Source organism: Danio rerio, chromosome 14 (assembly GCF_052040795.2).
Source record: "Danio rerio strain M-AB ecotype USA chromosome 14, GRCz13ab, whole genome shotgun sequence".
NCBI lineage: Eukaryota > Metazoa > Chordata > Actinopteri > Cypriniformes > Danionidae > Danio > Danio rerio.
In genome coordinates, this window is record NC_141034.1 from 43,429,235 (window position 1) to 43,445,378 (window position 16,144).

Below are 16,144 nucleotides of genomic sequence, written 5' to 3' on the forward strand. Positions count from 1 at the left end.
CAGCTTTGTTTATTGACTAAAATATTAATTTAAGGCTTTATGCTGTTGGCTTGAAACAGTTGCTCCTGAACTCCAGTCATTGTGATGTAAATGCGATGCAGATTTCCTCGGCCTCGCTCTGCTGAAGTGAAAAGGTAAATATTTGCATAATGTTTTCTCAGGCTGCAACGCCCTGTGTCATATTGTTCTATTAACCCAAGTCATCTTGTTCACCAACACTGCTTTGCTAATCAGGCAAGTTTCCAAAGTCAGGCTTAACTACAGTATCAGACAGTATGTTACCTCGTTGATCAAAGCTTAAATATAGCTGCTGATTAAATTCATTCTTCCATTTATCATGCATGCATAATGAGGCTGGCCATAAATTTCAGTGACATCACATAGTCAAAGATTTATACCATATGCATGAAAGATTGTATACAATAATCAACAGTGTTTATAAGAGATTAGGATTTATTGTTTAAAGAGTAAACTGTGATTAAGTTCTATTGACAAGATCATTTCAAGGTATTGATCCCCTTGATTCAAAATGAATTTGCTCTTTCATTTTGTTTGTTTAAATTAGGGGTGGGTAGGGGGATTATATTTGAAGCAGTGCTTCTTGTCCAGTTTGAGACCCACTTTATATAGTATATCTATCAGGCAGTGAAGATCACTGATTTTTTTAAGAAATCAGACCATCAATGTGGTGATTTTGTAATGGCAAGACGTAAACGGAAGCGCTTTGGCTGTCTGACTGAAAATGAAAAGTCTGTGTGGATAGTATATAGCCCATAGTAACTTATTGAAGACTAATCAATGACATTGGTTTTAATGTTACAGTTGGCTATAAATTACAGTTTTAAACATATTGAACATAAAACAATGTCTAAGGTAACCCCATGACCATTTTGTTCATTACTGACCACATAACTAAATTCCAATAGACATGACATTATTATTGAACATATGCCTATTAAGCTACACCAATCAAAATGATTATTTATCTTTGTTATGTTAATAGCTTGCTGCCAGTTCTGCAAAGTGTTACAGGTTTGTAGGGTGTGGTGTGCGTTAATTGTGTTAAAAATACTGACGTTATTTTCTTGTAGAATTTAAATTCGTAGCCCTTGTACACATACACACTTCAACATTTTTTCTCAGAAAACGTATTTAAATAGGTGCTGTTGACTTGAAATTTTCCCCGAATGTTGGTAACAACCAAAGAAATCCATATATGCAAAGAAAACAAATCTAATTAGTTTACAAATTAAAATATGCATAATAAAATGAAATGACACAGGGAAAAAGTATTGAACACATGAAGAAAGGGAGGTGTTGAAAGACAGTGAAAGCCCAGATAGCAGATGAAATCTCTCAGCAGTTATTCAGCAGCGCTCTGCCCTTCGTCATTGTAAATTAATAGTAGCTGCTTCAGTCCAGCATTAGCAGGATGATGAAGATGAAACCAGAGTGGACATTTCAGCAAAACAATGATCTAAAACAGACAAGGAAACTCTCAAATGCTTTCAGAGAAAGAAAATCAAGCTGTAGAATGGTCTAGCCAATCACCTAACTTGAATCCTATAAAGAATACAAAATAAAGGTCAGATTTGATAGACGAGACCCACAGAACCATCAAGATTTTTACACTCTGTAGAAGTCTGTATTATAAAATCACACTTGAGCAATTCATCTGACTTTATTCTCCATATGAGAGGCGTCTTTAAGCTGCCATCATTAAAAAATCCTTTTATATAAAGTATTACATATGTTTTAGTACTTTAGTACATTCTCCTTTTATAATTTAATTGTTAAATTTTTCAAATTTGTTTTGTTTTATTTTTATGTTTGTATTGTTTAGGTTTTACAAAAATCTGGTTCAATTCTGTCAACAGCTCCTTTAGAAATATTAGTCCCAGGAAAAAGCATAGCCTGTTCAATACATACTTTCCTCGCTGTATATATGCTACATTAAAAAGATTTCTTTTGTGTGTGTACATCACAACATGCGCAAAGAGTCCTGCTGTATGTCCTTCACCTTTACCCTTTGAAATCTTTCATTCTGAAAGTCCTTTAAAGAGGCTGATTTTAAGCACTTTAATGGCAGCCATGATTATTCCCACTTTGAAGTTGGAGGGGGATTTCTCCCATTTGAAATGCAACATAAAACTTTGAACATGAAATCAATGTGAAAGTGGTATCCGCAAAGCTTTAAACCAGGTGTAAGAGCATGCTGGGAAATTAGCCTCAAAATGCACAATGAACAGACACAGCACTGTGTCCGAACCTCAATGAAATGCACATCAGCTCAAGCCTGTGGACATTGATTCGCTCTTTTTACGCTGCTGTGAACCAATTGACAGAGAAAGCCATCACACCGGCCCTCATGTTCATCCAAGTGGAAATGTTCTACATCCACATTAAGACACAACATCTCACAGCGCTATGAACTTATTGACTTTGAGGTTAAAATTGTAAAACGGGCCCGGTTTTTACATCATGGTGGGAATTGACTTCTGCCTAATGATTGTATTTCATTAGCACCTTATATGAAGAGATACTGGCGCTCAATATTTCACAGTGCGTGATGAACGATAAATATAAACACAGTATTGATACAACCGTTTGGAAATTAAATGGGCTGGAACGATGAGGAATGTGCTTTGGCTACTGTATAAAATCATCATTATCTTTTAGCCATATTTTGTTTATGTCGTGTTAAAATGAATCACGAGGCAAATAAACCAACTGATCCATGTGCTTTCGGATTATTGACTTTTCGTGTATGATGAAACTATAGTATGATGGTTTAGAATAATTTTTTTAAAATGAAAATCAATATTAACAATATCAATTATTCATTCATTCATTTTCTTGTGGGCTTTGTCCCTTTATTAATACGTGGTCGCCACAGCGGAATGAACCGCCAACTTATCCAGCACATTTTTACGCAGCGGATGCCCTTCCAGCCGCAACCCATCTCTGGGAAACATCCACACACACATTCACACACACACTCGTACACTACGGACAATTTAGCCTACCCAATTCACCTGTACCACATGTCTTTGGACTGTGGGGGAAACAGGAGCACCCAGAGGAAACCCACGCAAACGCAGGGCGAACATGCAAACTCCATACAGAAACGTCAACTGAGCCGAGGCTCGAACCAACGACCCAGTGACCTTCTTGCTGTGAGGCGACTGCACTACCTACTGCGCCACTCCGTCGCCCCCAATATCAATTAATATCAGTATTAATTTAAATCTTACATTTTTCCTCATAGTTACCATTTTTTCAGTGAGGTAAATTTTGCAATCTTGTGCACAGTTTTAAGCTTATTTCCCTGCTGAAAAAAGCAGCTTAAACCAGCTTAGGCTAGTTGGCTGGTTTTAGCTGGTTGGCCAGCCTGGTTTTAGTGGGGTTTTGGCCATTTGGGTTGGCTAAATTGTGAATGGATGTTTCACAGTGTTGGGTTGTGCCTGGAAGGGCATCTGCTGCGTAAAAACGTGCTGGATAAGTTGTCGGTTCATTCCGCTGTGGCGACCCAGGATTAATAAAGGAACTAAGCTGAAAAGTAAATAAAGGATTGAGTCTTATAAAGAGGAGTGGATACAATCTGCATATAATCGCTTCAAAGATGTCACAAGAGGATAGCTTAGTTTAAATAAACAACAAAAAAGCATGATTGTCGTATTAATTGTTATATGAAATATTCGGCCGAGACGAACCACATTAATAAAGTGCTATTAAAACACTGGCATATTATTTCAAGTGATCCTACCCTCAAAGAATGTTCTGAAAATTCACATTTGGTACACAGAAGAACATCTAATATTCGGAATATGTTGGTCAGAGCTGATCTAAATCCCGCTCTCATTTTTTTAAATACTATACCACATGGTAATTTTAATTTAATTTTAATGCAACTTCACATATAAAACGCCAACTTTTACACATCCCTATACAGCAAAAAATTTCTAAATTCGAGGCACTATATCATGCAAAACCTGTATGTTGCGGTGCCCGTGTGGTTATTTTTCTGTAGGCAAGATGTGTAGGCCTTTAAAAATTAACATTTTTAAACATTGATGCGCTATTCCACATCATGATCCTAGAAGTCCAGTTGCGCAGCATTTCTCAGTTATAAGACATTCTGTCTCCACTCTACAATACATAGGGGTTAAAGTTGTGTAGTGTCCACATCAGGGGAGAGATCTTAATAAATTGCTGAATACATTGGTACAATGTGAAGCTACAAACTCTAGCTACGTTGTCTCCAAGAGGTTTAAATGAGGAGTTTGACATTTGTCCTTTTCTTTAATAATTCTTTAATGTTTAATTATGTGTTTGGGTAAAGTTTTTTTCCTTGTTTTATTCTGTTATCTTTATTTTGTGTTGTAATATTATGGTTTGTTTCTATATTTTTGTTTTGAATATCTAAGTTGTATAATTTATAAATGTGCAATTTTTTCTTTTTTTTCTTGTTGTGAGATAATACACTGCATAAAATGCTTTTCTTGCTTAGATTTTTTGTCTTGTTTATAGTCCAGATATCTAAAAATTCTTAATTCGAGAAGAATTTTCTAGATAAGCAAAACATGTTGCCTTTTTTAAAGAAATAATCTGCTAATATTAAGGGATTTTTACCTTAAAACAAGCAAAATAACCTGCCAATGGGGTAGGCAAAATAATCTTGTTTTTCCTTTTGACATAAGATTATTTTGCTTACCCCATTGGCAGATTATTTTGCTTGTTTTAGGGTAAAAATCACTTAATATTAGCAGATTATTTCTTAAAACAAGGCAACATGTTTTGCTTGTCTAGAAAATTCTTCTCGGATTAAGAATTTTTAGATATTTGGACTACAAACAAGACAAAAAATCTAAGTAAGAAAAGCATTTTTTGCAGTGTAGGAGATCATGTGATAAGGACGTGTACAAAAAGTAGCAACTTACTGTGATGAACACTGTCTGATGAAGAGCTGTGTGCTCAAAATGTTACCCGCTTTGTGTCAGCCTTTTTTTATTTAATAAATTAACATTTTTAGAGCTTTGGTGTTGCCGCCTTTTTGAATATATGAAAGGGGCTAGTAGCAATAGAGCAAAAAGAAACTAAAAGGACAGGTTAGAAAAAAGTAGACTTTTTAAAAATGCTTTTTCAGGCAATAGTGTTTGTTGCAAGATGCATGATCAACTTTCTCCTTTGTGTTTCACAGAAATCCTCTACTGCAGTTTTGGATCAACTAAAAAAGTGAGTAAATAATGCCTGAGCATTAGCAAAATGGTTGTGCATGTTGCAAAATCTTTGCTTTTTTATGAATACCTTCACTGTGCAAAAGAAACAAACAGGTTAAGATATATACGACGTTGACTTGAATTGTTTTCCCACTACATAAAAGATGCCCTTGCATGCTCTGAGTTACCTGCATAGCTGTATAATTGATGAGGCTGTTTAGGCTTTTCTAAATTGAAATGTGTTCCAGTGTGCGCTGCTGGCGACCTGCATAAAGAAATGACATTTTAGAGCATTGAGGGCCCGACAGTATATTGCAAATAGCTTCAGGGAGGCGTGAATTGAACACGGTGAGAATGCAACCAATGGACTGCCTTATTTAACTCTATATTTAAATATGTGAAGGAGAGAGAAGTTTGCTTTTACTTAGTACCTAGTGCATTTTATATCAATATGGGGTCATAAAATGGTACACGTTGCAATTCTGTTCTTGCCTCCAATTATTCTGCAATGTTATAATATATATTTTTAATTTGACCGCGGTAAGAGTTTCATAAGTTTCATAATTTTTTGTGCAGCGCCATAAAACCAAAGGGAACTTACAATCCTAATGCAAATGAGCTGTAAAGGCATGCTGTGTTGTTTTTGAAGATTTTCATACTGCTTTTAATGAGGACAAATTTTAATAGGACTGCTTATACAGTACATGCGTGAATTTATGAGTTGATTCATACTGCCTGTCCTTCTCCATCCTGCACAATTTTACAAATATGCATTATGCCTTTTATATCAAGTTTTAACTTTAGCCAAGGTTAAGTCCAAAGGAGAACTAGAAGCTCAATTCGATTCAATTCATGTTTACTTCAATAGCACTTTTACAATGTAGATTGTGTCAAAGCAGCTTAACATTGAAGTTCTAGTAAACTGAAACTGTGTCAGTCCCATTTTCAGAGTTAAGGTTCAGTTTAATGTGGTTTAAATTTCACTGCTGAAAGCCAAAACACTGAAGAGCAAATCCATCGATGCGCAGCTCCACAAGCCCCAAACCAAGCAAGCCAGTGGTGACAGTGGCGAGGAACAAAACAATTAATTGACTAAAAAGAAGTGGAGGCTTCACTTTACGAACGAACCACTGTTAAGGCTGTTTGGTCACTTCATTTGTTTTATTCTGATTGGATATAAATTCCGATCGCTCAGACCACTTCACAAGGTTATCTGGGATGCTTTTCAGATGAAACTGGACAGGTCTAATCATTTTTTGGACAAAATTAATATAAACAAAATAAATTATGACCAGGAATCTGCCCTGCGCCTGAAACACCTGTAGGTGCGCTTTTATAGCTTAAATTTGATTAAAAATATGTTTACTATAAATTATATTTATTATATATTTATTTTATGTTTATATTTATATTATATAAATAATCCATCGAAAAAGGCTTTAAGACCAAACGGAAACCTCTGTCAGCTGTTGCTTTGGTAGGACTATAATCTGATGTAAGAGACGTTTTTCTTTCACTAATGTATATTGTTTTTTAACAGAGTTACAGTTTTTTAACTTTTATTCTAAATCTTGGATCTTATTTCTGAAATTAAAAGGAGCAATAAAAACGTGTGAAGCAACAGAAGCGGACCATATTAAATTAATTTGAATATATTTTGGCTATTGTTGATATGCAGGAATTTAAAAATTTACGTTTTTTAACCAAAGTGGCTAAAAAAAATTCTGAAGAATTCTTTATTATTATTATTATTATTATTATTGTATTAATATTATTATTATTATTATTATTATTATTATTATTATTGTATTATTATTATTATTTTGTTTTATTTATTTATTTTTATTTTTTATTTTTTTTGTAATAGCCAAATTGTGACGGAGGAGTTCAATGTGCTGGCCAGTTTGTTTTTTTGTCTAATAAAGGATAGTAGGATACAGTTTTTTACTTTAAAACTTTAATAGATTGCTTTTTTTTCCTTATGATATATGATGTAATAAATTTGTATTTAAAAATTAGTCTTGCTTTAAATTTATTGCAATTTTTAGAAAATATTTTAGTACATCAAAAAGTGTGGTTATGATGACATCTGACTAGCTAATCCAGCAAAAAGAAATGTCACTAAAATGCAGTATTTAAATCTCATAGTTAAATAGAAACTGAGGCATATACAGTAACTGCAAAAAGGTCCACCTTTTGAGAAAAAAAGAACCACCCCTTTCACCAGGCTGGCTACAGGCCTGATATTAATATGTTATAGAACACAAAATATTATTTGAGCTCCAGATTAGTGATAGAATAATGTAGGAAAATTTTAACTTTAAAAGAATAATGTAAAGGAGTAATGTGAAATTACTATTACATTAATAAATGACATTAGGCAAAATATACCAAAGACTATGGAATACACACAAGGTGTCTCTCGTATAGTTTTAAATGTGCAAAAGTGTTATGGTCAATATGGTGAATGAAGCCCCACTTTCTAGTACAGGAGCCAATCAGTGATCGCTATAGACCACAAGTGCTGCAGCTCTGCACAGTTTAGCTTCAACCCTAATTAAACACACCTGATCAAACTAATTGAGTCCTTCAAGCTTGTTTGAAACCTCCGGGTAAAGCTGCTGTCACTCTGCACTTTTTGTCCCAATAGACTTCCATTCATACGCACGCGAACGCATCAGACCGCAGACACAAGTTCATGCATCAAGTTTTACAGTTCACTGCAGTGCCAAATTTAAGCTTGGTGAACTCTGACCTGCGAAATCGCATCACTTGACTGTGTAAGACCAATCGAGGATCAAAACATGACCTCTATGGACAGAAATTTTAAATATGAACAAATAGCTGGCTTTTTAAAATGTCTAATCATTTTGTTTAATCCCGCCCACATTCACAGCACCGTACTACAGAATTTCGCAAGCTCAAACTCTAGTGCGACCACACTAAACTGTGGGACTAAACTGTGCAGGCCTGTGGCCCTCCAGGAACTGAATTTGACACCCGTGCTATAGACTGACGACTCTCCAGGGAAAGGGGCTCGGACCAGACATGAGTTTCTGCAGATTTTGTGTGATTTGTATGTTTGGAAATGAATCTAAAGACACAGTTGTTGTTTAATTTTATTGGGGATTCCTAATAAGGAGTTTTAATTGTGAGCTTGGCAAGAAATTTTGGAGAATTTGAGGTTTTGCCATTCAAACAGAATGCCCGAGCATACTGACGAGAGGCATTTCAAAGATGGCCACCGAGTGAACGGCGAGATGACATGCCTTAAAGGGATTTTGAATGCAGTAATCCCAAGCTATAATGAGTTCACCTTTTGTGGTCTCACATTTTTGCAGATTTTTTTAGTTCAACTTGACATGCCTTTTTTACAGCGCATTGTGCTCTGTGCATGGTGCATCTGGTGTGCGAATTTTTTGTATCAGTGACCGCAGGAAAAAAATACATTACGCTGGATGCCAACATTATCCGCACAAAAGCTATTAAGCTTTGTGAACCTTTTGCTGACAGCGTTGAATCTTTGCACCTGACAACAGGTTTTGATCTTTGGTTTCATTCTAAAATACTGGACTTATTTTTCTACAATGGTTTAAACTTTAAAAGAGAGAGAGAGAAAAGTGTGGAAATTGTATAAAGTATGTAGTAAGGGGTTTTACAGCCTGAAATCATCTATAATAATTGTAAAAAAAAATAAAGCGGATTTAGCCTATTGTGGGTTATTTTTAGAACGAAACACCCACAAATAATGAGGGACCCCTGTATACAAAATAATCATTAAAACTAAAAACGTTACACTTCTAATGAAGGAGTGAGAAAGATAGGCACTTAATAATATAATTAACAATATAAATAAATTAATTGCTAACAAAAAAAATTGTCAAAACAATTTACACTTGATGTAGTACCAGTATCTACCTAACTAGACCATACAAACCAACCCAATTTTGCTCTCTTGCTTCAACATTTGCATACAGAACCTGTGGAGTCTGAGGTCCAGTACACATCATTAGTGCTCTGCTGTGCTTCACACCTGAATAATCAATGTGTTTCTGAATGTTCCTGTACCAGAAGCCACTTTTTGCTGCATATTTTATATCTCCATAGTTATGAAGCACGTCTCCTGCAAGGAGGAGCAGCTTGAAATGTGTATAAACCCACAGAGCCAAGAACCACAACAGCCCTGTACTCAAAGAAAATGCACACAGCCAGCAGATTCAGCTCTGCCTTGTTAATCTGCCGGTCTGAAAAGATGGATTGAGGAGGAAGCTGTAACAAAATGAAGACATTTTTTAAACAGAAGGGAGGGAGACGGGTGTGTGGGAGAAAATGAGCTGGGAAATAATTTTAATAGCTGTCTGAACTTTTCACTGGCTTTTGCTACGACCTTGTTCCTCTCCAGCCACCATTAAACACTGAGAGGGAGGTGGCAGAATGTGACCCAGTGTAGTCCTCACAGGGATGCCCTTTTAACGCTAATTGAAGCGATGCCAGAGGCTCGGGATACGATCCAAAGACAACCAGATGAAAGAGGTGAATGCTTAAGCGCTGAGACAGAACGGCTCGGCTTTTCCTGCCTGAGCGTCTCCTTCAGAAGAACAGTCTCTGGAGACAATCCGCGATGCTACACTGTCCTACTACAGGCTAATGTTCACTAACTTGCCTTTGAACATTGTTCTTTTTGCCCTTTGTAGTCCCACCGGCAGCTCATTGCAGATCAGATTCCAGACAGACTGATCCCAACCGAGACAGATGGGAATTGCGAGTTTGCATTTGAAGGTGTTTGCCTGTCCTTGCATATGCTTGCTCAGTAATCCTGCACATACTAAGTGCATGGAGAGATATGCATTGATTCATGGGTTGGATTTGCATTCAACCTTTTTTTACCTTCCTTCTTTTTGTGTGTTTAATGTTTACTTTCTATGATATTGGTGGTTTTAATTAAATATCTGTTAGCGAATTCCTCTAAATGTTTATCCTCAAAAACTGACCTTTAAGTTCTTGTTTGTTGAAGTAGCCTTTCCAGAGACCTCTCAGTGTTTTGCCCTTGGCGATGACTGTATAGCAAGCCCAGCATCTTCAGTGAACGGCTGATGATAAATATAAAATATCACCTCAGTCCCTGGATGCGAATGGACTGTTTTGCATGGCTGCTCCCTATATCTGTCCACTCAAGTAAAAGGACAAAACACAAGGGCAGCAAAATAAATAAATATGTATATATATATATATATATATATATATATATATATATATATATATATATATATATATATATATATATATATATATATATATATATACACACACACACACACACACACACACACACACACACACACACATATATACTCACCGGCCACTTTATTAGGTACACCTTTCCAACCGCTCGTAAACGCAAATTTCTAATCAGTTGATCACATGGCAGCAACTTAAGCATATAGACATGGTCAAGACAATCTGCTGCAGTTCAAACAGAGCATCAGAATGAGGAACAAAGGTGATTTAAGTGACTTTAAACATGTTTGGCATGTTTGCTGGTTCCAGACTGGCTGGTCTGAGTAATTCAGAAACTTCTGATCTACTGGGATTTTCACACACAACCATCTCTAGGGTTTACAGAGAATGGTCAGATAAAGTGAAAATATTCACTGAGCGGCAGTTCTGTAGGTGCAATTGACTTGCTGATGCCAGAGATCAGAGGAGAATGGCCAGACTGGTTTGAGCTGATAGAAAGGCAACAGTAACTCAAATAGCCACTTGTTACAATTGAGGTATGCAGAAGAGCATCTCTGAACGCAACACATCGAACCTTGAGACGGATGGGCTACAGCAGCAGAAGACCACACCGGGTGCCACTTCTGTCAGCTAACAACAGGAAACTGAGGATACAATTCATACAGGCTCACCAGAATTGGACAATAGAAGATTGAAAAAACATTGCCTGGTCTGAAAAGCCTCCATTTCTTCTGTGACATTCAGATGGTAGGGTCAGAAGTTGGTGTCAACAACATGAAAGCATGGATCCATCCTGCCTTGTATCAACGGTTCAGAGTGGCAGTGTTGGTGTAATGGTGTGGGGGTATTTTCTTGGCTCACTTTGGACCTATTAGTACCAGTTGAGCAGCGTGTCAATGCCACAGCCTACCTGAGTATCGTTGCCGACCATGTCAATATCTTTATGACCACAGTTTACCCATCTTCTGATGGCTTCTTCCAGCAGGATAAGGCGGCATGTCATAAAATGTGAATCATCTCAGGCGGATTTCTTGAACATGACACTGAGTTCACTGTAATCAAATGGCCTCCTCTGTCACCAGGTCTCAATCCAATAGAGCACCTTTGGGATGTGGTGGAACAGGAGATTCATATCATGGATGTACAGCCAACATATCTGCAGCAACTGTGTGATGCTATCATGTCAATATGGACCAAAATCTCTAAGGAAAATTTCCAGTACCTTATTGATTCTACACCACAAAGGATTAGGGCAGTTCTGAAGGCAAAAAGGGTTCCAACCCGGTACTAGTTAGGTATACCTAATAAAGTCACCGGTGAGTGTAAATATATGTGTGTATGCTTCCAGTAAGGTTATCTATTGTAAATAGATAGACAGACAGACAGATAGACACTGCCCACTACTTGGAACATCTGTCTTATATTAGTTAAGACACATGTCTGATTAGCCAAACACGACATCATTTAGGAATGCAGATATGATGCAAACTGAGCATCAGAATAGAGATGAAAGGTGATTTAAGTGAGCTTGAATGTGCCGTGATTGTTGATGCCAGACAGGCTGGTTTGAATGTTTCAGAAACTGCTGATCTATTGGGATTTCTTGCACAGGCATCTCTATAATTTGCAGAGAGTGGTCCAAAAGAAGAGTAAATATCCAGCAAGCGGCTGTTCTGGGAGTGAAAATATCTTGTTGAAGGTCAGAGGAAAATGGTCAAACTGGTTTAAGCTGAAAGGCAACAGCAACCTAAATGACCACCTTTTACACCTGAGGCAAGTCCTGACCATGCCAGAGAAGTTGTAAATATAGAGATAGATGAGGCAAATATTTGATTACAAATAATAGAAACTGTTAAGTTGTTTTTTGGTGTTTTTCTGATATTGTGCAGAAAAATAAACCTTTATTCGTCAGTAATCTAGGGTTTTGTCAGTAATCATTCGTCAGTGTAAATGTAATATGTTTTAGTATAAAACTAGTGGCACTGCAGTCTAACAAAAATTGTGGGTTATGCACAGAGATGATAAAAGTACACACACCCTTTACTCAAGTAGAAGTACTGATACGGATGTATCAAAAACAGCTGCCATTCATGTTCATACACTCTAAAAATAATTCTGTAGGCCTGTATATCTTTATACATATTTGTACATACACTGAATTCTGTCCAAAATTTATGACATTTTTTGAATTTGAATGAATTCCTTACATTTAAATTGCACTTTTCTGGGCACTCAAAGTGCTTTACACATAGGGGGGATCTCCTTATCCATCACCAGTGTGCAGCATCCACCTGGATGACACGACGGCAGCCTTTTTGCACCAGACCGCTCACCACACACCAGCTGATTGGTGAAGAGGAGACAGAGTGATGAAGCCAATAATGATATGGGGAGGGTTAGGAGGCCATGATGGACAGAGGCCAGTGGACAAATTTGGCCAGGATGTCGGGGTGAAACCCCTATTCTTTTTAACGATCACAGAGAGTCAGGACCTCGGTTTAACATCTCATCCGAAAGACGGCACTCACTGAGGAGTAGAGTCCCCATTAAAATACTGGGACAATAGGACCCACACAGACCGCAGGTTGGGGGTAAAAGTAAAAAGTTGACAGAAAAATAAATACTGGAGTAATTACTGATACTAAAAAAAATTACTTAAGTACAGTAACAAAGTATTTGCACTTCTTTACTTCTTTACTTCCCTTTACTTCTGTTGGTTACGTCCAACAGAATAAAGCAAAACTCAAACCATCTAAAATTGCTTATTTGATAATGATATAACTCATATATATGATATTGAGTTCGCTGTACTCATATGCAGTTTTGGGGCAAAAGTAATATATACAGTAACCATCACTTTTTAACCAAGTGACTTTCATTAAAGTAGCTTCTTACTTTTTAAGGAAAGTATGTGTTATATTGTTTTTGCTTCTTTATTTTGAGAGTAAGATTAAATTGTAATATACTGTATTTCTTTATTACCCAATCGTTTTTACATGGCCTCTGCAGTCACTACATCTCAGTGCAGCACTTTTGGGATGTAGTGGAACAGGAGATTCACATCATGGATGCATTGTTTTGAATCTGTGCGACAAGGAATTATGACCATTATTGCCCATTACTAGCAAAGTGTACCCTAAAAACTGATTGTATACATATGGCCAGTTTTTTGTATAATCCTTTCTGTAGATGTTATAAATAATTAAATAAAAATCCAACATTAGATTTATGCCAGAGATTCAGTCACCAGGGCTAATGATGAAGGCTCGGAGCTGCCTAAAACATCAGAGTTGCCCTTTGCTTGGAGCAGTCCTCTCCTCCAGCTAATTCTCCAGACTGAAACTGGTCTGGCGTGTTTAAAAGCAGTTTCAGGAATCGCTGTGCAATTCCATGTAAGACTGAAGCAGGTGTTACGCCAGACAATCCACTATTACAGACACTGCTGATGCAATAGGAGCTGTCAGACCTACAGTAACACAACACAATACATCAACCAGAAAATCCAGCATCCAAACCTGGACTCCTGATTGTTTTTTTGTCTTCTATCATACATTTCTTCTTTTAGTCAATATCTTTCGTAGAATCACAGTCAGATGGTGTGTGTGTCAGTGTACAGAGTGAGTCATATGAACCAAACATTTAGCTGTTCTGGGCTCTGGACATTAAAATGGACTAGTGGACCTTGCCAAAACCCTAAAAGTAATTTCGACCAACTGAACTCTAGGGATCCTTCTTAATCCACCATGTCCATCAACTAAACACTGCTAGTGTATGTGTGTAAAAAGATGTTGCTTGGATTGGCTGTTTTGAGGCTGGACACTTATTAGAGCCCATAGTTTCTTATTTCCACTTGAGCAAAGCAAATAGGTTGAAGACACCATGATCAGGTGAAGAATGTCTGGTGGAGTGAAGGTCAGTGAGGTGTAATGTTCTACCCAATAATCCAGATTTAGGTAAAGCAAAATAAAAGGTTGTTTGTACCATAGATCAAACATCCTCGACTTACTGACATTCTTTATTGTTTCATATATTAAAGGGCCATAAAACTCCCCTGTCTCAGCAGGGTGTTTTCACATCTCTAGTTTTAAAAACAATCAGCAAAGTGGGTGAGTCCAGCTCTGTTTAGATGGGAATGTCAGGGGAGGGAACGAAGGAAGGGTTTGCATAAAAATGGGAGTTTTCAGTACAAGCATGCACTGATTGTCATAGAGGCAAAACAACACACAGACGCAGGGGAGAAAGACAGTGATTATGTTTACATGGATATCAGTAAGCAAATTATTTGCCAAATTCTTCATTTGTCATCTTTAACTGCAGTTTGGCACTTTCACTTTCACTTTCATTCAGGAACATTTCATGCATGCCCCGTGACAAACGAGATATTTAATGCAAGGAACTGCTGGAAGAGTGTAGTTTTAATGAAATGCTTGATACTGAGCGCCGTATGGGAGAAAAAAAACCTCTGCATTTCTCGATGACTTGGATGCACTCGGAAGGTAGCGTCAGAAAGCCGTTTGTATATAGACTATCCTGTCATGAAATGCGGTGAAAATTCTACATGACGTTAATAGTTTGATTAAGGTACTTACATTCAGTGAGCAGCATTTACAGCGGATCTTTCAGTCCATAATATTGTAGTGATATTAACGTACTGTAAAATTTAAAAACTAAATTATTTTAACTAAAGTATTTCTTTAAATACTGAAAGAGTACTGCTGACGATACAAACTATCTTTGCCTCTAAATAAACATAAATAAAGGTCATTGATCACTCAGTTACCAAATCTGTAGAGACAGGACAATCAAAACTTTTTTTAAAAGAGACGAGCGGAAAATCCAGATCGAAGCATTTCCATAGGCGAAAAGCTCTTGGGTAAAAAATGTTTCTTACAAACATATTTCTGTGGTGTTTTAGCAGACCAGTTTAATCCACACGTGAGTCCAGCTGCGCTCTCATACCTTCGGGTGCTGCACATTTATAAACGCAACACTGACAACCCATGTCTCCAAACAATTCTTCTTCTTCCACTTGTTTTAATTAGGGTTGGCAATACAACGTGGCCTTTCTCAACACTGAACACTGTAACAGGTAAAAACAGTCTTCGAAGCTATATCAGTCAAAGCTATATTGGATTGCCGGTCTGGAAAGACTTGGAAGATTTTCTCATGAATTAATGCTGAAAGCTCAAAGACATCACGTTGTACAGACGGGTACGAACATTCAGTCTACACGCAAGAATCTCATTGCCATAATGCAGCTTTAAAATTTCCTTTCAAACCGGAAGAACGAATTTGCTTGAAATAACGCAAAAAACAAATTTTCACTCTTTTTGTGAAATATATATGACTGCCAACATCTCAACAAATGTGTTTTGGTGTTTCGTGACCCTTTAAGTGAATGATAAAAGAAAGAGTTTAAAGGTGAAAAAGAAAGTGTTTCAACAAACTGAACCCCACTAATGGGCTTTTCATCCCAGGGGAACAGCATTAATGGTCAGGATGAGCAAAGGGATTTCAATGCATAATTGCAAATTTACACATTCTCTAGCAATTAGCATTGGACCATATTAAAGAATATAACAACATGCAAATATTCAGTCCACGCTGTAGCACAGCGATCACCAAACTTGTTCCTGAAGGTCCGGTGTCCTGCAGATTTTAGCTCCAACCCTAATCAAACACACCTG

At 37.0% G+C, this 16,144-nt stretch overlaps 1 long non-coding RNA gene across 1 annotated transcript in view; it reads left to right on the plus strand.

The window, feature by feature from the left end:
- Positions 1 to 16,144, plus strand: part of LOC147834015 (uncharacterized) — a 262,202-nt gene that overhangs the window by 203,762 nt on the left and 42,296 nt on the right. Inside the window, exon 5 of the long non-coding RNA XR_015507945.1 lies at positions 5,201 to 5,235. This is a non-coding gene — a long non-coding RNA (uncharacterized LOC147834015). The remainder of the gene's footprint in view (positions 1 to 5,200; positions 5,236 to 16,144) is intronic.